Source organism: Myotis lucifugus, unplaced genomic scaffold, assembly GCF_000147115.1.
Source record: "Myotis lucifugus unplaced genomic scaffold, Myoluc2.0 scaffold_0, whole genome shotgun sequence".
NCBI lineage: Eukaryota > Metazoa > Chordata > Mammalia > Chiroptera > Vespertilionidae > Myotis > Myotis lucifugus.
In genome coordinates this window covers 63,446,839-63,474,211 of record NW_005871048.1, presented here as the reverse complement: position 1 = coordinate 63,474,211, position 27,373 = coordinate 63,446,839, and positions in this window count along the sequence as shown.

The window sequence follows — 27,373 nt, the reverse complement described above, 5'->3', positions numbered from 1 at the left end:
ATTTAGAGAATTGTACATATCCTTGTTTATTTCTCCTATGCCTAGAATCCATGATGAATCAACGATAGTTAATTGGGACATGAGGGTTTCCATCCTTTTGGTAGTTTAACATCAATTAAAAGTTGCCATTCTTGGGGCACGAATTGCCAAGAATTATGCCTAGTTCCTGGAAGAAGCAATGTTGCTGTTTCTAATTTTTCCTTAGCTTGCTTCCAGGCTTGTCTTACAAAGTGCACACAGATGTTAAAATTACTGGGCTGGGAGAAGTGAGAGACGGAAAATCCTACATGCTATATGTGCACCCTGCCTGAGGATCAAGGGAGAGAATGTGCTTAGCAATCAAATGCTTGGCAGTAGAACCAGCTTTGGAGCTATTGTGGTATCACACTGGAGATCAAATTGTGTACCTTAGAACTAGACCTGCTGCCTCAACCTTAATATTCTCTGCACCAAAACTTAATCCCCAACCAATCCACTCAATGTCATCATCCCATTTACATCTGACACAAAATGCTGAAAATATAAAGTCCACCAGCCTCTCCAAAACACATTCCACAAACATAAAAATAACAGGGAACTAAAACCCCTCTTCCTCATAATGATCTCAGCATCAAAACTCTGAAGGGATGAGTGTTATGTTGAATGAAAGCCAAATAAATGCAATCATCCAAATAATGAAACAGATTATTCATGCAGATTTTCATGCTGAGGAAATTACTCAGATCAAGTAAATAGATTCTTTACTTTATCTGTCCCTCTGTTTGAAGAGCCTCTGTTTTCTGCCAGCAACTTTAACCACTCAATATGAAGTCTCTTCAGGAATGAGTACTTAAAAATGCTAAAAATAAATCACACCTCAAAAAGCCTTAAAGAGAAAGAAGATGGTTTGTAGGAAAAGGGGGAAGAGATCAAAATGTTATAGAATCCCTTTTAACTATTTCTACTTTCCCCCCAAATTTTCTGCCTAAGCGGCATCATTTTCTCTGTTCTCTGTCACCAACCATGGTTTTTCTCCTTAGAGTCAACCCACAACTCTGCATATTTTTACAACTTGCTAAGACTATTGACTGTGGTACTATATCAATATGGGCAATGATCCTAATTGCTTTTGCAACTACAATATTTGCTTATTGCCATTTCTACCTAAGGGAGTCACACTTCAGGTCAGAAAGGCTGTTGCCCTTAGTGTGTCTCTGTGATAAGAAATAAAGTGGTCAAGAAATCATTATCACCAAAATACCAGTGTTGTATAAAGACTATACTGGAGTTAGATTATCCTTGTACATATGTAAACATTATTTAAGGCATTGTTTCAAGAATGTCTACATCCCCATAGCATCTACTGGCAGTGTTGGCCTTGTGTAGGACTGTCCAGCAATCAAGGCTTGTCTGCAGCAGTGGTAGAGTGTGGGCCGTGGACCAGCACCAATCTGTTACCTATCCCTGAATGAGATAGGAACAGAAATTGAAAGTGAACATTTAGACACTTGTGTAGCAATTTGACACTGCCTGATACCCGAGTGCATAACTGGTGGACACATCTCACTGAACAGGTGTGAGCCACTTTGATGTCCAATGCAAGCAATGAGTCACATCTGACATGAACTGATACCAATGTTTCTCTGCAACAAGTTGGGGGAAAATAACTGGTTCTTCACCACAGGTAGTTTGAAACATTCATCCAGAGCACTCTTCCACCTCCTTTTTATGGATCTTTCATTTTATATGTTGTCCAAAGCTTCCTATCCCCACAGAATCTCTGCATTCTTCTGAGATACCATGCTAATGAACTAATACTTATGAATCTAAACCTAGGTTATGAGTAGATGTTATGAAGATGTAGAAATTCTAGATAAAATGCCTTAATTGATACTTATTTATGTACAATAATCTTCTCCAATATAGTCTTTAAATGATACTGTAGGAATGTGGACACACCTATAAATGTAATTCTGTGGGTCCCACACCCAACTTCAGCCCAATCCTTCAAAATATAGTCATGTCTGCTTTAACAAATCTTTAATCGATGTTCCATGTTGAGGTAGAAGCTTCTCCACCCCAGGTATACCGACCAGCACCCCCAAACTGTAAGTATACCCCAGTTACAGTATCACAGCTTTAAGTGAAAGGGATTAATTTGAGAGAAAAAGTGAGACTAATCTCAGGAGGACACATGGGAGTCTGCTGCTCATTTCAGCAAAGACCACACTGTGACCCAAAGAAGAACCAGATACCCTCACCACGCACATTATATCCAGTGCACAGGAACACATGTGCAGAAATATTCACACACATGAGCTGCCACATTCATACTGAAAAATTATCTTGTGTTTGAAAATCAATACATGACAGCAACCAGCAGACTCAGCTTGGGCCTGGGAACTTAATAAAGATGGCTAAATTCACAGTCCATTTAGACATTGTCATTCTAGGTGTGAATGGCTATTAATTTTTTTTGCCTAACTTGATACAAACATAAAAATAACATATTTTATGTTAATATTTATGGTAATGTATATATTATTATCAACATATTAGAAATAACAGAATATTATAAATAATAATATTAAAATAATGCATAACAAAATGATAAATAATATAAATGGTAATAAGATATATGATAACATAAAAAAGAACTTTGATTCATTTCAACCCTATTAATTGCTAGTGTATGATCTCAAGAAATCTGTTCATTTTCTCTGAGGATATTTCTTCATCTTTCATGTCAGGATAATAATACATGCTTCACGGAGTTCTGGGGAGTCAAGTTATTATAAAGTACTTAACAAACTATCTACCAAATAACATGTGTCCAATAAAAAAACATATTCATTCTTTATTCTGTTTCCTAGTAGAAAATCTATTCAGCCAACACTTTTTAAAAAGCCCATTCTGGACCCACCTCCTTAGATGTGTCTAGGAAATGCGTAATTGATAAGTTCTTCATTTACAAACATCCACTGTCTCCCCTGGCAGAGTCAGACCCACATAGGCAAAGGAGAGGGGAGGAGAGAAGAAAGATGGGATGGTCCATCTTAACATCCTGGTGAAGAATGGCCTCCTGCTCCTTCCCAGATTCTGATTCACTACCTCAAGGTCCAACATGTAGAAACAAGAAGGAATCTGTTCAGTTTGGGACAAAACTTAGCTGTTCCTATGTCAGGATTCCAGAGAGGAGTCAATGTTTGAAAAGCTCCTCAGGCGATACTTGATGTGTTGCTACCCTTGGTAAGTACTGAACCGAATGAAGAGATGGGCATATGCAGAATTATCATAGCTGATGTGGAGGATGCTATAATAGGGTACAAGCAGAACACAGAGAGGAGATGGTATTCTGCTGAGAGTATCCACAAAAGCTACACAGAAGAGATGGCATTTGGGCTGAATTTCTGGGTGTGACCAGCCCTTTAAGATATACCCAAGGAAGAAGCTCAAGTTGAATTAATTTGCCATTAAAAATGTCTAGGTGGAAATGAGACCTTGGTATTTAGAATAACATTATCAGTTTGTTTTTGAACTGATATAAGTTTCAAGGATATTAAGAAAACATTATCAAAGTATTGGCCTCAGGCAAAATGTAAACTTCTTTCCCAGACACCTGGCAAAAAGAAAGATCATTTCCATTTATAGCTCTTTGTAGAATACTTTTGTTTGAGTTTTAATGGTTTCTTTGTTGACTGTTGCAAAAAATGAACATTCTTAAAATGCAATTAAATGAAGGTATTATGATCTTCCAGAAAAACTATAAATTAACTTAAAAACTAAATTCAGAAATTTTTCATTAGAATGCAAATAGGTACATAAGGGACTTCCAAATCATGTAAACAATTTGTTCTCTAATAAGTTCCACTCTGAACGAGGAATGACTTCACTTCCCAAAATGCATTTCATCTGAAGCAGTACCTTCATGCTGGTTGTAATGGTTTTAAATTAGCAAAGAAGTATTAATCAAAGGACAAAATGGTAAGTCCTTTACTAGCTTTATATATATGAAGGGCTGTGAGCCATTTTCAAATTTAGGCTGAATAATATGTAAGTAAATTCCAATGACTCACTCAAATTATCTATATTTTCTCAGTTACAGTGTGTTTTTATGGTGTCTATGCAGTTTGTTTCCTTGATAATAAACGCCAAAATTCATCAGGCTTTACATCACTCCACCTATTTTAATGAATATCACCAGTCTTATCAAATCTTTAAGCCCTCAGAGTATGCCAAGTGTACACATCAACCTGATGTTGGCATCACAGTCAAGAAGGACAATGTAAGAGGAGAAACAAATATGGTGGGAGAGAAGAAATATGAGGAAATAGAAAACTCACCAAAGTTACACTCCAAAATATTACCTCCTATGAATGGCAATTATCAACAGACAGACAGTAGCAAGTGTTGCTGAAGATGTGGATAAATGGGAACCCTCCTGCATTACTGGGGGGAATGTAAAACAGTGTAGCTGCTTTGGAAACTGTTGGATAGCTCTCTAAAGGGCTTAAGAGGGAGTTAGCATATGATCTGACAATTTCTAAGTATATGTTATGCGTTAAATTGTGTCTCCTCAAAATTCATATGTTGCACTCCTATCTCCCAGTACCTCAGAATGTAATCATATTTGGAAAATAAGTCTTTAAAGGGGTAATTAAGTTCAAATGGGGTCTTTAGGGCAGGCTCTACTCTAAATGACTGGTCTCCTTATGAGACTAGGACAGTGGTTGGCAAACTGCGGCTCACAAGCCACATGCGGCTCTTTGGCCCCTTGAGTGTGGCTCTTCCACAAAATACCGACTTCTGAAAATGGACCACGAAGTTTCAATCGCACTGTACATGCGCGCCCGCACGTGGTATTTTGTGGAAGAGCCACACTCGAGGGGCCAAAGAGCCGCATGTGGCTCGCCAGCTGTAGTTTGCCGACCACTGGACGAGGAGATTAGGACACACGGATTGAGGGAAGACCATGTGAGGACAGGGTAAGAAGATGAGCATCTGTAAGCCAAGGAGAGAGGCCCCAGAAGAAACTGAACCTACCAGCACCTTGATCTCAAACTTACAGCCTCCAGAGCTATGAGAAAATGAATTACTGGTGTTTAATCCAACCACTCTGTGGTATTGTGTTATGATAGCCCTAACAAACTAATACAGTACATAGCAAAGATAAATAAAAATATATGTTCACAAAAAAAGTGTTTATGAATGTTCATAATAGCCAAAGGATGAAATACCCAAATACCCATGAATTGATGAGTGGATAAACAAAATGTGGTGTATCCATATAATAAGATATTTTTCAACTGTAAAAATTACTAAAGTGACCCAGCCGGCATGGCTCAGTGATTGAGCGTCGACTGACCTATGAACCTGGAGGTCACAGTTCAATTCCCGGTCAGGGCACATGCCCAGGTTATGGGTTCAATCCCCAGTGTGGGGCATGCAGGAGGCAGCCAATGAATTATTCTCTCTTATCATTGATGTTCCTATCTCTCTTTCCCTCTCCCATCCTCTCTGAAATCAATAAAAATATTATTTAAAAATTAATGAAGTACGAATACATGCTAAAACATGGGTGAACCTTGAAGTAAACTTTAAAAGGATAAACTTTATGGTATATAAATGATATCTTAATAAAAGCTTAAAATATAAAAGAGAAGGAAAGGAAACCAATCATGGCTTATTCACACGTTATCCTGAGAGATGCTAATTGCTTCAATAGAGCTAAAGGAAATAGAAAAATAAAAGTCCACTCTAACATTTGGAAGTAAAATACAAAATTACAATGGACTAATAAGATTATGGCTTATTATTTTACTAATTCAAAATAATGCTTTAAGAGTTGTCTTCTGTTTTAACAAAATCACAAAAGTATGAATTACAAGAACAAATGATGCTAAACTTCTAAAAGAAAACAAATAAAAGCAACTTTACCTCCTGCTAATGTGAGATCCTGACATTAGATAATAAAAGGACTTGAAGAAAGTGAGGGACTGGATATTTGGGATAAAATAAAAAACTGTGGAACCTAAAAGAAGGTATCTGTCAATTACAAGAGATGATGGGAAGCTCAACTGAGCTTTCTCTTAACATTAAAACACAAATCAGGTGCCTGCCTTCTTTGAACTGGGGACTTCTGAGTGGCAGTGTCTCTGGGGTTATTTTTTGAAGGTTGGCATATGTCTACTAGGTATCATCATCATCTCTTCAAGGTACCTAGACAAAACAAAGACTGTGGACTTCTTTTTTTTTAGACTGTGGACTTCTTCAGGGAATATTGGCAGAAAATTATTAGTCTCTGCGGTGCTTCCTCTATCATAAATCAATCCTGGGGACCCCAACTCCCTCCACGCTCTCTCTTCTGCCCCAGCTGCCCTGGGGAAGAAGGCCATGTCAGGTCTCTTAGTTTGTCTTGTATAAGTTTAGCTGCTCTGAATTCCATCCTTCAAGGCCAAGCATGTTACTTTCCTTGCCATTTAAACGCTTGTTTTCTAAACGACAGCTGCCTCTTGGGGTCACTTTTGACGTTTCGGGGTCACTGCCATCAGTTTTGCCTCAGCCACCTGTGGGCCACACTGAGCAGGCATGTGGTGGTGCCACCTTGACTGAGCTGGGGAAGAGCCACCCTCTTTTCAATGGTGAGGTCCTTCTCTGGTCCAGAGTATCAACTAGATTAATACTCCCAGCTCCTGATCACCTTGTCCCACCCCACATCTTGCCTTTCTAGGACAAAGTTTGACCAGTCTGTCTATACACCTTTCTACCTGGACCACACCTCTGACTAAACAATCACTTCCTGCTTCATTCTAGACTTCTACTGATTGATAAATGGGCCCCTCTTCACTTCCTTTCATGTCTCAAACGCATTTCTTCATACACCAATGAATAATAAATAGTACATTTAAAAGCAATAAGAAATCTGCAAATGTTTCATGAAACAAAAACGGTTATTTTTTTCTAATCTTCATGTTAAAACAAATATTTCCCTCTCCTTTCCCAAAAACTAACGAAAATTAAATGTATACATCAGCCTTCAGTGCCAGGTGGGTATAGAACACACTACATTTTTAAGCTCACCAGACATCTTTCATTTCCTTTCTGGTATAGCATATGGTTAAATTGCATCTGTCTTCTTTTTTTTGCTGTGTTATTGATTTCTATTATAAGATGCCAAGGGGTGTTTATGTGATAAGTTGCCCTATAAATGGCTTTGTACTCAGACAATGAAATGAGAAATATTCATCTATAACCATAGTCCAGATGCTTCCTGGAAAATGTTGGAAGATGTTGCATTTAATGCTGTCAGAAGCCTTTGTTTTGGAAAAAACAACACACTAGCTTCCATTCCATTAATTGATATAACTTGTCTTAGAAAACCAGTGTCATACAAACTAAAACTCCATGCAAGAAAATGCATTTAATGCATTTGCCAGAGAGGATGGGGGAAAATAGCTTTAAAAATCCCAATTTTTATTTTATTTTTAATATGTTTTTTTAATTGAATTTTTAGAGAGAAAGGAAGGGAGGGAGGGAGAGAAACATCCATGAGAGAGAAACATCAACATCAATTGGCTGCCTCCTGCACGTCCCTTGCTGGGGATCAAGCAAGCAACCCAAACATGTGCCTGACTGGGAATTGAACCAGCAACTTCTCTGTGCATGGGTCAACACTCAACCACTGAACCACACCAGCTTGGACCAATTTTTAAATTCTGATTTAAATTCTGATTAGTCCTTTTGTAACCAGTTGTTGAGATTAAGCTCAGTATTAGTACTGTGTAATTTACAGCCACCAATAAAAATGCCCAGATATTATGATGGCTACATTTAAATTATTTGTCACTTAACTATTTGACAGGCTTATTATTGGAGTATTTCAAAATGAGATGGATTGCTTAAAGTGCAAGTGCACTAAGGAGAGTGAGGATATTCTCTATCTAGAACATCCCAAAACGTTAAACACACACACACACACACACACACACACAAACACACACACAAAAAAACACTTCCTCCCACAGAAGCAGCAACCTCAACACAAAAGGCAGAATAGAGAAACTGATTTGTCATAAAAATCCTGCTTTCATCTGTGAAAAGAACCAAAAGCAGTGAACCATATTGATATTGGGCTATTATCTCAGTTAAAAACATGAAAATCTATTCTTGTCCTTTTTTCATGGCCCAGAACAGTGAAAGAAGCCTATCCCACACTTTTGAGGCACAACAATGAAGCATATTCTCCAAATAGAAACATACCAAGACCTAATTATTTTCTAGAATGGAGAGCCTTCCTGCCGTATATACAGCTAGTTTTGGAATTGGCAGGGAAGTAAAACATACAACTCTCTTCCTAATGGAACAAGGAAAGGAAGAAGGAATGTGTGACTTGTTTCTCTCAGTGTAAGGGCTGAGACACAGAGGCAGAAAGAGCACCCAAGACAGAAGCCACATTTTTGTAACCTGATCTTCAAAATGACTTTCCATCACTTCTTTTTTTTTATTGATTTCAGAAAGGAAGGGAGAGGGAGAGAGAGATAGAAACATCAATGATGAGAGGGAATCATTGTTTGATTGCCTACTGCACGCCCCACACTGGGGATTGAGCCTACAACCCGGGCATGTGCCCTTGACCAGAATTGAACCCGAGACCCTTCAGTGACTCATCTCAGGAAAGTGATACCAGTTGTGAGGGATGTAATAGTAATGAAAGCTAACACATATAATTCTTTATATACATTAACAAGAGCATTATTAACTTAATATATATAATATAGAGAAGAAAACAACTTGAATACTATGTGAGCTAATGGCCAATGTAATAAACTCCACACAGGGACACACCCACACACAAACTTAATGAACGGTGACAATGAGGTTCATTATAAATTTTGTAAGTCCAGATCAAGGTCCCTTGAAGGATTGATTGATAACAAAGACTGGTGAGTGGTGCATGGCAAAGAGGTAGGGAACATTTGATGAAAGGACTGGGCTTCCAAGGAGCAGGATGCACACAAGCCTTGAACTACAAGGATAATTGTTTTTAAAAACCTAAAAGCATAATAAATATATTTTTACATAAAATGTAGGTATTTCCCCCAAATAAAATATATATTATTTACTATAAGCAAGCTGTTAATTGCCAAAAATAATTAATTGGGAACATTATTTTGTGATGGTGAATTTTATTTGTCATTTAACTGGACTAAGGGATGCCCATATGGCTAATAAAACATTAATTTTGGTTGTATCTGGGAGTGTTTTCCCAAAGAGATTAGTGAACTGAGTAAAGCATGTGACCCACTTCATTGTGGGCAGGCATCATGTAATCAGTGAAGGGCACAAATAGAACAAAAATGCAGAGGAAAGGCAAGGTCGCTCTCTTTACTTGAGCTGAGACACCTATTCTCTGTCCTTGGACATTGGTGCTCCTCGTTCTTGGGCTTTCGGACTCAAGTGGGACTTGACACCAACAGATTGCATGACTCTCAAGCCTTCAAACTTGGGCTGAATTACACCAGCGCTTTCCTGGTTCTCCAGCTTGAAGAAATAGCAGATTGTGGGACTTGTCAACCTCTGTAACCACTTGAGCCAAGTTTTATAATACATCTATTTATAGATATAGATATAGACATAGATATAGATATAGATATAGATGATATAGATATAGATATAGATATAGATATAGATATAGACATAGACATAGACATAGATATAGATGAGTTGAGTATCTGGCTCAAGGTCTCCCATAAGGCTGCAATCAAGGTATCAGCAGGGACTGGAGTCATCTCCAGGCTCAAATAAGGGAGGATCCTCTTCCAAGCTCCCTCACATGACTGTTGGCAGGGCTCAGTTCCTCACTGGCTATTGCCAAAGACATCAGTTTCTTGCTATATAGGGCTCTCCATGGGACCACTTGCAACATGGCAGCTGGCTTCTCTCAGTGTAAGGGCTGAGAGACAGAGGGAGAAAGAGCACCCAAGACAGAAGCCACATTTTTGTAACCTGATCTTCAAAATGCCTTTCCATCACTTTTTTTATTATTGATTTCAGAAAGGAAGGGAGAGGGAGAGAGAGATAGAAACATCAATGATGAGAGGGAATCATTGATTGGCTGCCTACTGCACGCCCCACACTGGGGATCGAGCCCACAACCCTGGCATGTGCCCTGACCAGAATTGATCCCGGGACCCTTCAGTCCACAGGCTGATGCTCTATCCACTGAGCCAAACCAGCTAGGGCGACTTTCCTTCACTTAAGTCAATAATCTCTTCATTAGAGGTGTGTCTGTAAATGCAGATGTCCCCCAAGGAGAGGGGTTGTAATTACCTGAAGTCCAGGTTAACTGGGGCCAGTCTTAGAGCCTACCCACCACACTCTCCATCTGCTTCTCCTTTCTTTGCCCTCTTCTCTCCACTTCCTTTTCTTCCTCCCCCAAAAGGAATTCAGAAATCAGCTCACTGACCCACACATAAAACTAAACAAGAGTGTGTAGAAATTTAGCTAAGTGTCATTATCTTAGGGTCACTCTTTAAATCACCTGCCGCTATTGATTCTAGCACCTCAACTTTTCCCTGCATCCTTGGCTACAAGAGAGCATATAGCAGACCCTCACGGAGCCTCTTTATTAACTCCTCTTTAACATAGTATTTCCTCAGCAAGCCGACTCTAAAACTACAACCCTAATAAAAAAGAAAGAGAGGGAGAAACACATAAACAGAGCTAGAAAGAGTTAATGAGCTAAACAACTTCTTTCTTCTGCTCAATCACAGACTTTTTTACAGACCATTAAAAATAATTACCTGCTTTAATACATGTCTCAGAAAAAAAGGGACATTTTGTACTGTTTAACTCGTGTGTTTTAGTATCTAATTTCTTATTCAAGTCATCACTCCACAGTGGAACTCAGAAACTTCCATGTCTCTAAAATTTATATTAAATTAGTCCGTTTCCAATTTTTTTGACCAGCTGCCTCCTCTCAGGTCCTCAGGGTGCCATTAGTACCTCACTGCCCCAAGCACTGATACACTGGAATAGAGATAACAACATGGCCAATAGCAATTTATATTATTGGCACCATATCAGCTAATTTGTCTTCATGTTCTAGCAACCACCACACCGGCCACGCTTATCCTGTCTGGTTGTAGCTAGAATTGGCATTTGGTAAGCATACATTTTTTTTTAATTTAACTTTATTGTGAAAGTATTACAGATGCCCTCCTTTCCCACCCCACTGATCCCCTGCACCCCACACCTGTCCCCCAGGCCTTCACTACACTATTGTCTGTGTGCATATGATTTCTTTGGTTATTTTTAAAATGATTTGTAATGAAGAACTGACTGTTGAAGCTAAAATCTAGTACGTTTTTTAAGGTAAATTTGGTAATTAGCCTTTAGAAAGGCAACGAAGCAGAGTGACACATCTTAGCACATATTCAAAGATATTTTGAAAACATGCTGGTGATATATTTCTAAACTTGCTAGTAAATATTTGCTGTTTATCATGCAAAAACTTTTCTTGGTAAATTCATGCACTGATGAGTAAGTGATATGTTCATTCTAAATATTACATCTAATAAATTCAGTAGTTGAGGGAAATTCCTTAACTACTGAAGCATTTTAGATGATGAATGGCATGAAAGTTATGCATCTAAATTTGGGGGAAATAGAAAATTGTAATTAGAATTGTTCTCCCCTATTAATCCTGACCAGATGTTTTTCTAGTGATGACCTTGCCACTGTACTATTTTTGGCCCTTTACTGACGGGTAGAAATGGAGGGAAATAGGGAAGGGCAGGAAAAATAATGTGGAGCAAACAAAATGAAAGGTAAGTAAAAGAATAGCATGTAAAAGAGCAGCAGGAAAGGCTGTAGAAAGCAAGCATGTCAAACTCGCAACCGGCGGGCCACATGCTTGCTGTAATCAAAACCTCTCTGGGAAAAATTTAAAGAGGACAATGGTTAAAACACAAAAATTTTCATTTAATTTCACTTCCGCAATTGCTAATACTGATTCAGTTCATTCAGATGCTTATTAGAAATACCCAAAGCATAGTTACAATTGGTTAGCTTCTATCTTGTGAATATTATTATACAACTAGAGGCCTGGTGCACAAATCCATGCACTGGTGGGGTCCCTCGGCCTTGGCTTTTGGGGATGAGGCCAAAACCGGCTTTCCGACATCCCCCGAGAGGTCCCGGATTGTGAGAAGGCGTAGGCCAGGCCAAGGGACCTCACTGGTGCACGATTGGGGCCAGGGAGGCACCACAGGAAGGCTCCCAGGCATGTCCGGCCCTTCTCACCCAATCCCCATCGGCCAGGGCCAGACCCCAGCAGCAAGCTAACCTACCAGTTGGAGAGTCTGCCCCCTGGTGGTCAGTGTGTGTCATAGTGACTGGTCAAACAGTCGAACGGTCAAATATTTAGCATATTAAGCTTTTATTATATAGGATAGTTGGCCCAGTCCACTTTTGTTGGTTGCTGTAAAGTTCGGAACTGAATATTTAGCTCACCTCTAACAAATTCTTATATTTTGTATGGTATACATCTTTTTCTAACTTTTTTTTTACTGGTTTACCTTCTTTTATTTACCTCTATATTCACTTGGGGTGGGAGTTGTATTTGAGAACTATGTTATATTTTTTAGCTGTTTTAGATTCACAGCAAAATTGAAGTAAAAATACAGTGATTTCATATGCACCCCCTTTCTCCATGCATAGCCTCCCCATTTGTCAACATCCCCCACCAGAGGGCTGTTTTTGTTACAATTAATGAACCTGAACTGACACATCATAATTGTCCAAAGTCCATAGTTTACATTAGGGTTCATTCTTGATAGTTTCATCTATGGGTTTAGACAAATATATTATGACACATGTCCATCATAATGGTATCATACAGAGTCTATTCACTGCCCTCTTCCATGAATGGCTTTTCTTGCCATGCAGTCTCAGAAAATTCTGAGGTGTCACATGAACCTTCTCAGCTAGTGTGGATTTAACCTGCTTCGGTGCAGGTTTCATTAAATGCATAAATGTCTTTTCGCAGCATAGAACAAATCAGGCTTCAAGTAAGTAACTAAAAATACGGCTTTTGGTGGGGCTGATACATTTTCTATCCATAGTCTTGATTGATTTCCACTGTTAAATCCACACTAACTAAAGAGTGCCTGTTATATACTGGTGTAAGGGAACCAAATCCATATACAGTTCTACTGTATGCGGGGCTTTCTTCCTTCCCATTCCTTACTGGATGTCCAACAACAAGCCAGTTCACCTTGGCCAGTGGTCAGCAAACTACAGCTTGCAAGCCACATGTGGCTCTTTGGCCCCTTGAGTGTGGCCACGAAGTTTCAATCGCACTGTACTTGTGCGCCAGCACATGGTATTTTGTGGAAGAGCCACACTCAAGGGGCCGCAGTTTGCCGACCACTGAAACTAGGCCAAGACATGGTACAGAGAGACAGCAGGGCCTTGGGGTGATGTACGCAGAGTTTAGCCCTCAGTGTGCATGCTCCCCAGCACTGTCCTGGGGTCCTTTGGGCCTTTGTTCTGTTATTTTGTTACTTAGAGAAACTACTTGTCCCTCTACTCCTTTGTTATAAGCTGAATTGTATCTTTTTCAAAATTTCTAACTCTAGTACCTCAGAATGTAATGGTATTAGAGACAGGGTCTTCAAAAGAGTTATTAAGTTAAAATGAGATCATTAAGGTTAGTCTTAATCCAATAAGATTGGTGTCATTATAAGAGGAGGCGATTAAGACACAGACGAGCATAGAAAATTTTATGCTATAAGAAATCTTGTATTTTCTTCTCTCCTTGTAAGTTAGCATAACTAATATATTTTGGGGTTACCAGCATCATGTGCTTTGGGGGCATAGAAAATCTTGCATCTTGCACAATAGGAGAGATGCTTAATAGATCTTGATTGGATGGATAGACAGATACATAAAAGGGGTGGTGCATAAAATGGGATGAAGCCATCCTGATATGTGGAAATCAATCAAGACAATGGATAGAAAATGTATCAGCCCCACCAAAAGCCATATTTTAGTTACTTACTTGAAGCCTGATTTGTTCTATGCTGCAAAAAGACGTTTATACATTTAATGAAACCTGCACAGAAGCAGAACAATATCTCTATGTGAATTTTAAAACATCTTTTTATAGGATAAAATTGAAGGATCTCCTTTTATAGGATAAAATTGAAACCCCACATTTATTAGAAAATAATAGATCATCCTAATATATAATATAATCATACTAAAATATATTAGGTTTCTTCAGAAAAGCACAAAGCAGATAAAATGTTTCCCTTAGGATTAGTCAGTGAACTAAGGGGAAGTATTGAACCAAAAATATACAATGGAGTAAAATATATAAATTAAAAAGAATGTACATCCTCCATACTTAATCTGAAACAAGGATACATATTGTAAAGTCGAATAATGAACTATTATTAGTTATGAAACTAAATAGAAATAATAATGAGTTGTTATCGAAAAGCTTAGAAAATACCGGAGAGAACAAAGTTCTATCATTGTTCCCCAGGAACAGACTCTGAAGTGGAGATTTGCATGAAGGGATTTTATCAAAAAGTGTTTTAGGAGCACAATCTGTGAGGAAGTGAAGGAAATCAGGATAGGCAGTGAAAGAAATTAAACTGAGATTAAACCACAGCAAATGCTTCAACGGATCCCAAGGAAAGCTATGAAACAGACGATTCTTTAGAGTTGTTTCCCTTGGCAAAAGGAGCCAGAATTTTTATCCTTTAATAGACCAACTGGATATAAGCTTCTCCAGGGGAGGGGAAATAACCTTAAAAGAGGCAGGTCCCTTGGCTGAGGCCACGTCCTCAAAAGGGGCTCAGATTTGAACCTTTGATAGGCATCACTCTCAGGATTTGGAGGCATGAGTGATTCTGAGGGGGCGACACCACGTCACCTACTACAGTCCACCTCGTGCACTGTTAATCGCTACTTCATAAATATGATAACTTATCAGGGAATATCTTTTCCGAGATTCACATTTGTCTGTTTTCCTGGGAAAAATTATAAGAGAAAGGATAGTGGGGTGAGCTACAGACTCTGCTGCTGCTAGTTACCAGGCTGCAACTAATATTCATCATCTTCCCCCTCTATTGGCCCTTCTAGTCTTCTCTTCATCTTTCACTAGTAGTATTCCTGGTCTACCTGGCTTACCTGGTGAAGTGACCCACACCCTCATCCCTGAGAGGTTTGGAGGTATGATCACCATGTCCTTTTCAGGCCAGGGGGCTTCTCCATCAAAAAGAGGATTTCAAAGAAAAGGTGCAGTGAGCCATTTGGTACCAAATCTATTCTTTCTTCCCTTATTATGTAACTAGAGGCCCGATGCATGAAAATTCGTGCAAGAGTAGGCCTTCTTTCCCCCGGCTGCTGGCACCGGCTTTCCTCCAGCACCCAGGACCCAGGCTTCCCTCCTCCGGCCTGCCACAGGCACCTGGGACCCCGGATGGCTTTGCCCAGTCCCCGGCTTTGTCAGGAAGGACATCCAGGATGATGTCCAGTCTATCTTGTCTAATTAGCATATTACCCTTTTATTAGTATAGATAGCAACCCTACCTACTTTTGATATCCAGAGTCACTAACTCCTAAATTATTGCCTTTCTTTCTTTTAAATATATATTTTATTGATTTAAGAGAGGAAGAGAGAAGGGGAGAGAGAAACATCAATGATGAGAGAGAGTCATCAGTCGGTTGCTTCCTGCATGTCCCACACCGGGAATCGAGCCAGCAACCTGGGCATATGCCCTGACCAGGAATCGAACCGTGATGTCCTAGTTCATAGGTCAATGCTCAACCACTGAGTAACACCGGCTGGGCAAGGATTGTCATTATTTTTATTACCTGCAGCTCATTTAGCACAAGAAACTCCAAGGGATGGGTGGGAATAAATGCTTAATATTTAATGGTACTTTTTTGTCAACTAGTAGATGTCCCCCACAGGATGAAGAATTTTTATTCTACAAAGCTTAGAAGTTTATGGCTAAAACATACAAAACATCTATGAGGGTCAGTGTGAGCAATGAGAATCAGGGCCAACCCCATTTACACCTTTGGTTCTTCGACCATGTATTATACTTATCGGGGACACAGTAACATCAATTGTCACTAGTTTAGGGCATGCACTATATTTTTGAGGGAAGATGGCACGTTATTATCACGGGGATTCTGTATTTACAAAAATTGGTTCCAGCTTCTGATTAGTATCATATGTAATAGAACCAGTGCATGTGCTCTGTCACACTTCCTCTGCTTCAAATTCCATCCTGTAGGGGAGCTCAGAGATGCAATATGTCTCCAGCAGTAAAGACGTCTGGGAAATGTTGGGTTCTCAATTTAACCTTCTGTGACAGTTTAACTCTCTGTAGCCTCAGGTTTGGCTGACTACCCAGAAAGCCAGAATGCCACCCAAAGATAAATGTCAGGCCCCAGGAAGGAAGTTAATGAATGTATAGAGTGTGGAGAACTGCCTGATGTTATCTGTTAACTTAGAAATGCATTGTTCTATCTGGTGGCCTATGTGACTATCAACCTGATGTTTTTATTATTAACCCCCTAATAAAGAGAGCCTATCCTGGGAGGGTGGGATTTATTCCTGGCCAGCCACCACTGGGAGTAAGCAGCTGCTTTGCCCACGTATATAAGTGTCTCCTATTAAAGTTCTTATGAATTTGAATAAGGCTATGTGTCAGTTCTTCAGAACTGATCCTGAATTTAGATGTTTGGGGCTTTCCCCCAACAACCCCTTGGACTAATGTGAGGCTCCCATCTCTAGGTCCAAAATAGAAAAAGGGCTACACAGTTGGTATAGCTCATAGTACCAACAGACCTTCCGCTTGAGAACCATACAATCAGGCAGACCCTGTAGTATTAGATGTATCTGTGATGGAAAAAAATATCATTTTGAGTTTATATTATATAGTCCCATAGGTTTCTGAAGGCAACATCTTGTTATATGTAAAGTGTATAACAGGCGATCACAGTCTTGCATACAACAGATGCCCATTAGATTGTGACTTCTTTGAAAGCATGGATTATGTCTTATTCATATTTATGTACAAAATACCTACCACAATACCTTGCAAGAAAAATGTTTGATAAATATTTTATGAGTGATGGTGTCAATTAAGGAACTGATGAATATAAATACTGTGATTATACTCAAAATTTATGTCAAGTGTCTAATAAATTACTTGTATAAGGTTGTCTAAGATGCGTTTTAAATAAAGTTTTGAAGATAAGTATCTTCACAGACTTTTATAATGGGAATTGTATAGTTTATGAAAGGCAACTTAAAGTTTTTTTTCTAAAAATCAGTTATAATAACCTGTGTAACTTAATAAATACCATTAAAATAAGCATATATTAACTGGGAATGAATTACATGACAGGATGCTTCTAGGTTCTGGGAAGCACAATAAATACACAATTTCTCCCTGCAAGGAACTTAGTTTTCTAGCAATGGTAGCATTCTGTGAAAGTAATTATGATCAGGCAATATAACATATAAATTAGGTAGAAGAATGTGTTTGATATTGATAATTCACTACTCAGCTACAATTTTTCCCACTTTGAGTAACAGAGCCCAATTTTTAGCTGGATACAGTAAATGATCCCCAAGAATAGTTGTTTCTCAGACTCCTTCGTAGCTTCAGGAGTTGTGTTGTAGATTGAATATTTGAGTCCCCCACAATTCATTGGTTGAAAGGCTCCTAATGGGATGGTTTTAGAAGACAGGCCTTTTGGGAGGTGATTAGGTCATTAAGTGGAATTCTGATAAAAAGGGAGCCCAGAGAGCTCACTCATAATTTACACTATGTGAGGACACAGTAAGAGTATATGAACCAGGAAAATAGTCTCACCAGACATCGAATCTGCCAGGACCTTGATCTTGTTCTTCCCAGCCTTCAGAACTGTGAGAAATAAATGTATGCTGCTTAATCAACTCAGTCTATGGCATTTTTGTTATAGCAGCCCAAGCTGACTAAGACACCATGTGCTCAATCTATTGAACAGAGGGTAAACAAGTATTCTGTGAGAATTCCAAGAAAGTCTCTATAAAAGGAGATGACTCCTTGTCTCCTGCTGAATCTTTAGAGTAAGAACATGATGACCAGAGTTCCAGAAACCATCTGGGACCATGAGGTGCTTGTGAGGAAGAAAGTCACATGCTGAGAATAGTCAATGGTGAACAGCTGAGGCTCAGGTGTTTATGGAGCAACCACACTACCTATGGAAAGAAACTTCTATCATGCTTAAGCAGATTATCATGTGTATATTTGTCTACATACTTTATAAAGTAGATGGAAACCTAAATCTAACAGATATTAGAGGAGTGAAAGGCAATCATTTATTCTTGTAGGAGAATTAGGAGTTTTAGGGAGAAGGTATCTTTTGCGTTTGACCCAAGAACATGAGACAAATTTGTTCTATCAATTCTTAGCTCAATGTTTATCATTAGACTGAAAAAAATAAAGATGTATGTTAAAGTAGCTGTGTAAAATCAATTCCAAAGGAACAGCTAGTAATAAAAGCTGCATTTATTGAGGTTCAATTGTTCCAAGCTTCCTATTTAGTTATGGCTATATATATTTAAAAGTTTTCTTTACATTCTTGAAATTAAAGCCATATTATTTGCCTGTGAAAGACAATATCATAAAAAAGATTATAATTTTAAAAGCATACTTATAAGAGCCAATTATGCTTTCAAAACAATTACTTTTGAAAGTAGAAATATATAAACTTATATATTTCTATGCATATAGGAAGATGACCTACTTAATACCATTAAATATAGAGGACATTATTTTTGGTATCATACTAAATATGTAGTAAGATATGAGACAGGGCCTTCTGCAGATACCAATGCAAAACCAATAGAAACATCTATGAAAACCTTTTCACTCTGTTAGCATTTAGTTATTTTTAGATTGCAGCAATTTTAGAAAACTAGGTTATTGTCTTCCTTCATATATATTCCCAAACATATGAATCTACAAGTTGACATGCATTCCTGGAAAGAGGCATGTGGGGTTTGAAAGAAGGGGAAAAAGAATATAGGGAAGCTATTGCAAATCATATATATTGCAGTAAGTGTGTGCTTTAAAAGAACCCTGAAGTGAATATTTTGATAAAGCAAATAATGTTTCTGTAATTTAAAAAATTCATTTGTCAAAACCTATCAAGAATTCTAAAGAGTCTGAAACTTACCCTACTTGTAGGTAAGCACACTGTGGAAGGCAAACACAGTTTGTTTCATTGATGCTGCTGGATGACCCAAGACTGCTGGGTCAGGGACAAAGGATTTTATTGCTCATGGCTCTGCAAGCATACAAGTTTCATGCTCACATACATTCTTCCTGCCCCTCAAATTCCATGGAAGCAATGCAGAAAGGCACAGGAGGATGCTGTACATACACAGTGGGCAGGTGTCACAGAACCCAGTACGCTGCAAGCAAGCCTTCCTGACCTTGGCCAAAGAGCAATATATTGTCTTTGTTGTATTGGACAATAAACAAATCTGCTCTTTGCTGTAGAAGGAACCTCTACCTTACAAGGCTATACAAATAGCCTTGATAAGACAGACCGTTCTTCTGATTACAAGATGTGCAGAAATGTGATAGATGCAGGAATATTGCTTCTCAGAAAAATACATTCCTTATTGGAAAACCACAACATAGCCACATCTCTGGGAGGAGAATCAGGCTCCCAAGTATAAGAACTGAAAGAAGACCAGGAAATCTATAGCTGGAGTAAGTTAAGGAGGAAGAGAGGGTGGAATACGATGAGGTTAACGAGAGACCCAAGTGATATAGATCCTGTTGGGACTTTTATTGCAAGGAAAAAAGTGGGTTTAATTTAAGACAAAAAAATCACGTATTTTTTTGTTTTTGTTTTTTGATATGCACCCAAGGATATCTTTTACGATCTTAGAGAAGGGATTAGGGAGAGGGGGGGGGGAGGGTAGGAAAAGAGAGAGAGAGAGAGAGAGAGAGAGAGAGAGAGAGAGAGAGAGAGACTGATGTATGAGAGAAACATGGATCTGTTGCCTCCCATAGGCACCCCCAATAGGGATCAAGCCTGCAACCTAAGTATGTGCCCTGAGCAGGAATCCAACCAGCAACATTTCGGTGCATGGGACAAACCTCCAACGAGCTGAGCCACACCAGCCAGGGTGAATCATTGAATATTTTTAAACAAAGGAAGATCACAGTGTAATTTATATGTTTTCAAATATTACAAGTATTGGTCAAAAGGTATAAGGTTTTATTTATGCAACATGATTAAGCCCTGGAGATGTCCTCTACAGCACGGTGCCTTTAGTTAACAATTTTTTATAACATACAAATTTGCTAAGAAAGAAGATCTGATGGTAAGTGTTCTTTTTTAAAAATATACTTTTATTGATTTCAGAGAGGAACAAAGAGGGAAAGAGAGATAGAAACATGGTAAATGCTCTTATTATCCTATATAATAAAAGCCTAGATGGTCGTCACAGCCTCACGCCATGATGCCCTCACACCATCACGCTGTCACAATCCATCACCAGGGTGGGTGGGGCTTGATGCTGCATGCACGCTGTGGGGGTTGGTCCACAGAGGCAGGATCCCCAGCCCTGGCCTATCTCTTTGTGGAAATCCATCGAGGAGCCCCAGATGGGTGGGTGGGGCCTACCTCTTTGGGGTGATCGATCGCAGGGCTCCCGCACTGTGAGAGGGCACAGGCCAGGCTGAGGGGGACTCCCCCACCGAGTGCATGAATTTCATACACCAGACCACTAGTAAAATAATAAGAGGGTGGGATGAAATTTTTTGAGGTGATAGGGAAAAGTATTACATGTGCTGCTGGGTTGGGAATACATTATACAGATGCAGCAAGAGGAACAAGAGTAGCAGACACACCTGTTATAAAGGAAAAAGGTGACTGAGACAAGGACTAGCACGGCTGTGGGAGAGCTGGGAACAAGTATATATCTATTCTGAAGATGGAAATGATAGAATTTAGTGATGAAATGTGGGTGGAACATTGATGAAGAGGAATAAGTTCAAAATAATGCCTTGTGGGTTTTGGGGGGGGAGGGTTTGCTTTGATAAAATATTGTAGATTGACTTGAGTCGGGGAAAGAATGGGGATCTTGAAGAAGATGGTGGGAATGAAGAGCTCCATTTTGGAAACATTAAGCTGAGAATTCCTGTTATGCTTTTAAGAGTAGGCTGTTAGATGGACAGCTGGATATACAAAACAGATCAAGGGATAAATTCGGACAGAAGATATAGATTTGGGAGTCATAGGTAATATGCTATGTAAAGACCTAGGAATGCTTGAGAACATTATACACAGAAAGGAACAGGAAACAGAACCCTGTGGCAAAAAGACTCTCATGATTAAATTGGATAGAATAGGACGAAGTCAAGTCAAGGAGAAAAAGAAGGAGCCACTGGTGGGGTAGACTGACACTCAAGGTGGCCTGGTGTCATGGAAACGGAGTAGAGAACAGTGACTTGCCTCCAACATTCCACACAGGTAAACACCATGCCTCAAGCATCTCTACAGCCTCCTTCCCCCCAGCTCCTACCTCATGGCGCTCTGCACTGCGCCCTGCGCAGGACAACCAATGCTTACACACAGGAAGCCATAAAAAATAAAAATAATAATATGGTCCAAACCCCACCCAATTCAAGAAAGACAGAAAAGCCATCCCTGCGGGGAAACACAAGTGAGGTGGGAGCCAGAACTCACACCGAAGACCCAGGCAGGAGTCCTGAGCCCTATTTCGCCCCCCCCCACCCCACCCCCCACCTCAAACTCCTAAGAGTCCTAGCACTAGACCTCAGGAGGCTTGCCCAGCCTGTGAGGCTGATGGGGCTGATTCCTGGCCTCTTTCCATCGACCTCTGCCTCCAGGCCCCGCAGACATCCCATCACCTAGTGCGGCCCTTGCCAGACAACCAATCCCAGGGTGGCCAGTGGGTCACGTGCAAGGAGCAGCCAATTGCAGGGCGATGGGAACCTCAGAGGTGGAGAATGTCACTTCGTTTTCAGGCGGCTCCGTCTTCAGAGTGAGGCCAGTCACTTTACAGCCTCAGAGCAGTTCTCACGCCCCCCTTGGACGTCAGGATAGCTGCTATCCTGAGTGGTTGGTTTCTTTGGTGCCTCATTTTATTCGGAGGCAGTCGTGCCCTGGGTTTCCGTTTCCGGGAAGAATTATTGACTGAGTGATCCAACGTTGTTTATTGCATTTGTCCGGATGGCCGCGTGGGGGGTGAGGGTGAGGTGGACTTAGATGACTGTTCCTCTCCGTCCAGAGGGCACTCACTGGCTGCTCAGGCTCTTGGACGCTCCCTAAGTAAACAAGGAGTGTTTTCCTGACGCAAGAAAAGTGCAGGGAAACAAAGCAAAACAGAATAAAGAATATTTCGAAGAGCTGTGTCAAAGTTTTGTGGGAAGTTGGATTACACAAAGACTGAGAGGTGCCCACTAATTTAGCAACATGGACTGTTGTAGTAAACTGGGCAAGATTGTTCTTATTAAAAGACAAAGACAAATTAAGAGTGGATTTCACTGTTCCCACCAGTAGAAGAAATAATTATGTGAACACGACAGAGGTATTCGTTAACGCTACAACGGCAACCATATTGCTATATGAACGTAGCAAATCAATATGTTGTACACCTTGAACTAACACAATGTCAACTATATCTCAATAACAAAATGAGAAAAATATGGAGTTTGCAAGTGAGCATTTCAAGGTCATCTCCATTCAATACACTATAGAATGTTGTTTATTATAACACAGCCCCATCTACTGTATTACCAAATTAAGAAATCTTGGAAGACAAAGGCTGTGCCTTTCACCTTGGTATCCATAGCCTGATGTGTCATAGGCACTTAATATTTAAATGAACAAAAAAGGAAAGAAAAAGTAGATTGAGGAGGAAATAATGAGTAGTTGAGGACTGAAGAATGGTAAGCATAGATAACTCTTTCTGGAGGTGTATTCAGACACACAGCAGAGAAATGAGGCTAGAGGCAGGTATGAAGTCAAAGAATTAGTTTTTAATGGGAGATGGTAGAGTATGTTTTCATATTATTGGAAAAGATACAAAAAAGACTGTGATGCTGGGACCTAATGTGCAGACCAGTCTTTGGAAAGTTGAAAAAGAAAAGTGGAGAAATGTATATTCCAAAAGCTCAGAGGCAATTCACAATATAGGAGAATCAATGTGAAATCTGTGTATAGGAGAAATTATATTTATAGTTCTGGCAGAAAGAGGAAAGGGTCTTAATTTAATGAAACTTCTACTCTCAGTGAAGTATGTTCCTCATATCTTTTAATGAAGGGTCTTATTTTCTCAGTAAAACATCGAGGTCAGAAGTTGAATGTATGGGTGAGGGAGTAACAGGAACAGTTGGGAGGATTAAGAAAAAAGAAAAAGATGGGCAAAATCAGTATACTAACAATAAATAATCTTTTAGGAGGTATGCTTTTGTTTGTTCCTCAAAAACATCCATAATGGTCTTTACATGAGCAAGAAATAAACTTTCACTGTGGTAAGCCACTAAAAAAAAAGAGAATATAAACAAAGCTAAGAAGCTTGTAACTAGAGAGTATACATACAGAAAGTATAGTTCAGAGTGGAGAAGGGTTTGTCATATAGGTTGTGGTTACTAAGCCTTGCTGTACTGTTAGGTGCCTCATGTAGATTACAATTTACCCATTTTACAGTTGAGCAGATCAAGGCTTAAAGACCTTTCTTAACATTAACCACTACCAGTCAATAGCAAAATTTGAATTCAAGATCAAGTCTGACTCAAAAGCTTATGTCCTCACAGCCATGGGGAGCCATAAGAGACTTTAATTCAAGGAAGATTTGTGAAGAGAATGCTGTTTGAGGAAGATAATTATTATCAAAGTATGGATAAATGGGAGGAACAGCGACAAGAGGGAGCAATCAACTTTGAAAGTGTTGTAGTTGTTCAAGTACTTGATGAAGGAATAGAACAAAGTGATGGTGGAGGAATAGACACTAGAGGTCTGTAGGCATGTTAAGTAGATATTAAGGAAAATCTACCTAATCAGTCCCTCTCTACTATATTGATTTACATTTATTCTGCTATGGATGGTTCTAAAAAGAAGTTAGCACCATTGTTCTCTCCATTTTCTTTTGACCTTCTCCCCCAACTTCAGAGAAACGAACTAGGGGGCGGTGGGGATTGAGGAGAGAAGGGGATGGGAGGAGACAACATACAAAGCACTAAGGCAAACTCTTGTCACATTGTCTCAGATGTTTCAGGAATAAGTTAGCATGAGTAACCTAAACTAACTACGCATTAGAAGGCAGCGTGTGAGTGCCCTAGGACAGAGTTCAAAACCATTCTCCTCATGGGCTTGTGTTGCATGAAAAACATGCAGTTTCTGCACTAATTTAGTATGTGGATATGAGGACTATGAAAGACTGAAGAGAACAGTATTTGAAGACAAGTGATCCAATATTAATTTAAAAACAATTGCCTCATGTGGTCAGGGCCTCCATGTTATCCAAATGTTTGCAATAAGCAACAACGTTCTTCAAACAGGTGCAGATGCTGCAATGAATGTCACAGCAGGCTCAGGAGGCATTTTACCTACAGTGGATTATTGGAACAAAGTGCAGAATAATGAAAATATATGACTGCTCAGAAGTGTTTGGAGAAAATCATTTGCCCAATGGTAATTGATGCTTACTGAGGACAGGGAGCACAAGGAAAGCATTGTGGTTCATCCCCATATTTCTGTTGTCGCATACATAATGACTCCATAGTCAGAAAATAAATAAAATGTGAATTTGTCTTTGGGGCACTATATAATTTCACATATTTTTTCTGTCTTAGGTTTTCTTTTATTCCTTTTCACACAACACAACAGCTTTCTTTATTTTTTAAAATGTTCCATATAGTATACATTTATTTCTCTCTTTTTCCCCCTCATGGTGTGGGGGAAAAATCTCTGAGCAGATGTTGCATTAAGATTGCCAAACTCATTTTGCTTTGATGTGCCATGCTCAAAGCTACTTTTTGGAGAACACCGTGGAGGAATGTATGGCTTGTTGTATACTGTACATTTAATAGCAGGAGGAGAGGTTTTTTTTTAAATGCTTGTAACACAGTTCCTAAAAACACCAGTGTCCTTGGACCATCAAAGGAAAAATCTGGCTAAGAGTTCACAAGATAAGCCCCAAAGGTTGCAGCTACAAATCTGTTAACTATTAAGAACAATGTTACATTTTTTAAAAAGACATCCATAGTGATGAAATGCTCAGGGCACAGAGGAATTTAACAACTCAAAGTTGCAGTTTGATAAGCATTAAAAATTAGAATAAAAAAGTTCCCAAAATAAACAGTGGTTAATAGCAAAATATCCCCTAAAACCATTTGGCAGTGAAAATGCATAGTTAGGTCCTCATCCTCCTAAACAGGAGCACGAGGGTGCGCGCGCATACACCCATACACACACACACACACACACACACACACACACACACATCCCTCTTACACTTTCTTCCTAAGCCATGCTGATATTTGACACTCAAAGCTATGATAAGAATTCAACTTACAAATAACCAGTTTACACATTTGTCTATATTCTCTGTAGTGAAATGGGAAATTAAAAGGAAGACATATTGAAACACAGTCTATCCTTATAAAAAAAAAACTCCCATCAGCCTGGCCATTTTTTCCTGAGGAGATGCTGACTTGATAGAGAGGTGAGATAAGAGCCAGACTTAGATGCCTGCAGGTTTTATAAGGAAATGTATTACACAGGGAACAGAAAACACTGGAATAAAAGAAGGTGATTGTGGAATGCAAATCCTTTGAATGCTTTTGAGAGAGAGCTTACGGGAGAAGTGTAGAAATGGTGCGAACGTGTACTCTTAGTGTGCTAAGACTACCACCCAAAGACTGACTGCTTGACAGTTGAAATCTATTTCCTCACAGTCCTGGAGGCAATAAGTCCAAGATCAAGGTGTCAGTCAAATTTGTTTTTTTCTGAGGTCTCTAGCCTTGGCTTTAGATGGTCATCTTCTCCTTATGTTCACATGGTCTTCATTCTGTGCTGTATCTGTGTCCTTATTTCATTTCCTTATAAGAACACCAATCATATTGGATTAGGACCCACGTCAAGGACCTCACTTAACCTTAACTACTCCCTTAAAGACCTTATTCTTATCTCTAAATACAGTTACATTCTGAGGTTCTGGGGGTTGGGACTCCAACATAGGAATATTGATGGGACAGAATTAACATAAATATTAAGGAAATACAATTATTTTGAATAGTCAAGTTGATGAAATCATGAAGACACACAGAATATGTGACATTGAGTTGTGGTTTGAAAAATAAGCAGAAACTCACTAAGCAGAGAGGGATTATGAAGACTGTCGGGGAGGGACTGTGACAGCCTGACAGACGCAGATGCTTCAGAAAGACTTAGTCAAGGCACCCGATGTCAACAAGGAACCATCGAAGCACAAGTAAGTGAACTAGCACAAAAGTCTTAAAAATGCTCCCTCTGAAAGCTATAATATATTCTAGACAACCAAGGGAAAACTTAAATTATGTATAAAAATTCAACTTTTAGGATGGATCTGCATAGATTTTCGTACCTAACTGTTGCTCCAAGCTTAGTGTCCAAAAACAGTAGTCAAAATATGACATGAGGGATTTGGAACAGACATGCATATAAGTCAGAATTAGAATCAAACGAACACAATCACACATGTCTGTGAAGATGGCTTTATGTACACAATTGAGTTATTTATCAAGGACTGTCATCATTTCAGACATAGCTAGGAAATTTTTTTGACATTTTGCTCTCCTTCATCTTAGAAGGGTGAACTCAAGATTTGACCATCTCTTTAACCAGAAAGATAATTTTTAGTAAAGGTAGTGAATACATCAATTTTATATGACTGCATAAATTTTGTAAAGTCATCAACTAAGGACACACTCATCTTTTTAGTTCAGTCTATTTCAACTCAGTTTATTTCTTTGGCCAAGGTCAATTACACAGTCCTTGGGAGGCTATTGATGTAGTGTAAATGGAATTCAGAGACATTGAAAAGATTAAAGCTTCGCCTTGATATGTGATTTACATCTGATTCCTATCTTAAATATGCGTATCAATTCCCACATTCTAGCTCATTCCCTCAAAAACTACACTGTTTGTTTACAGCACAACTTGTGTCCAAACACCAAGAAGAAAAAAAAACCTGGTTACTCATTTCAGATAAAGAGCTACCTAATCATTTGTCTTCTGAGACATAAAGTTTCTTAATTATGTACCTATTCCATAATATACATATTTATATATA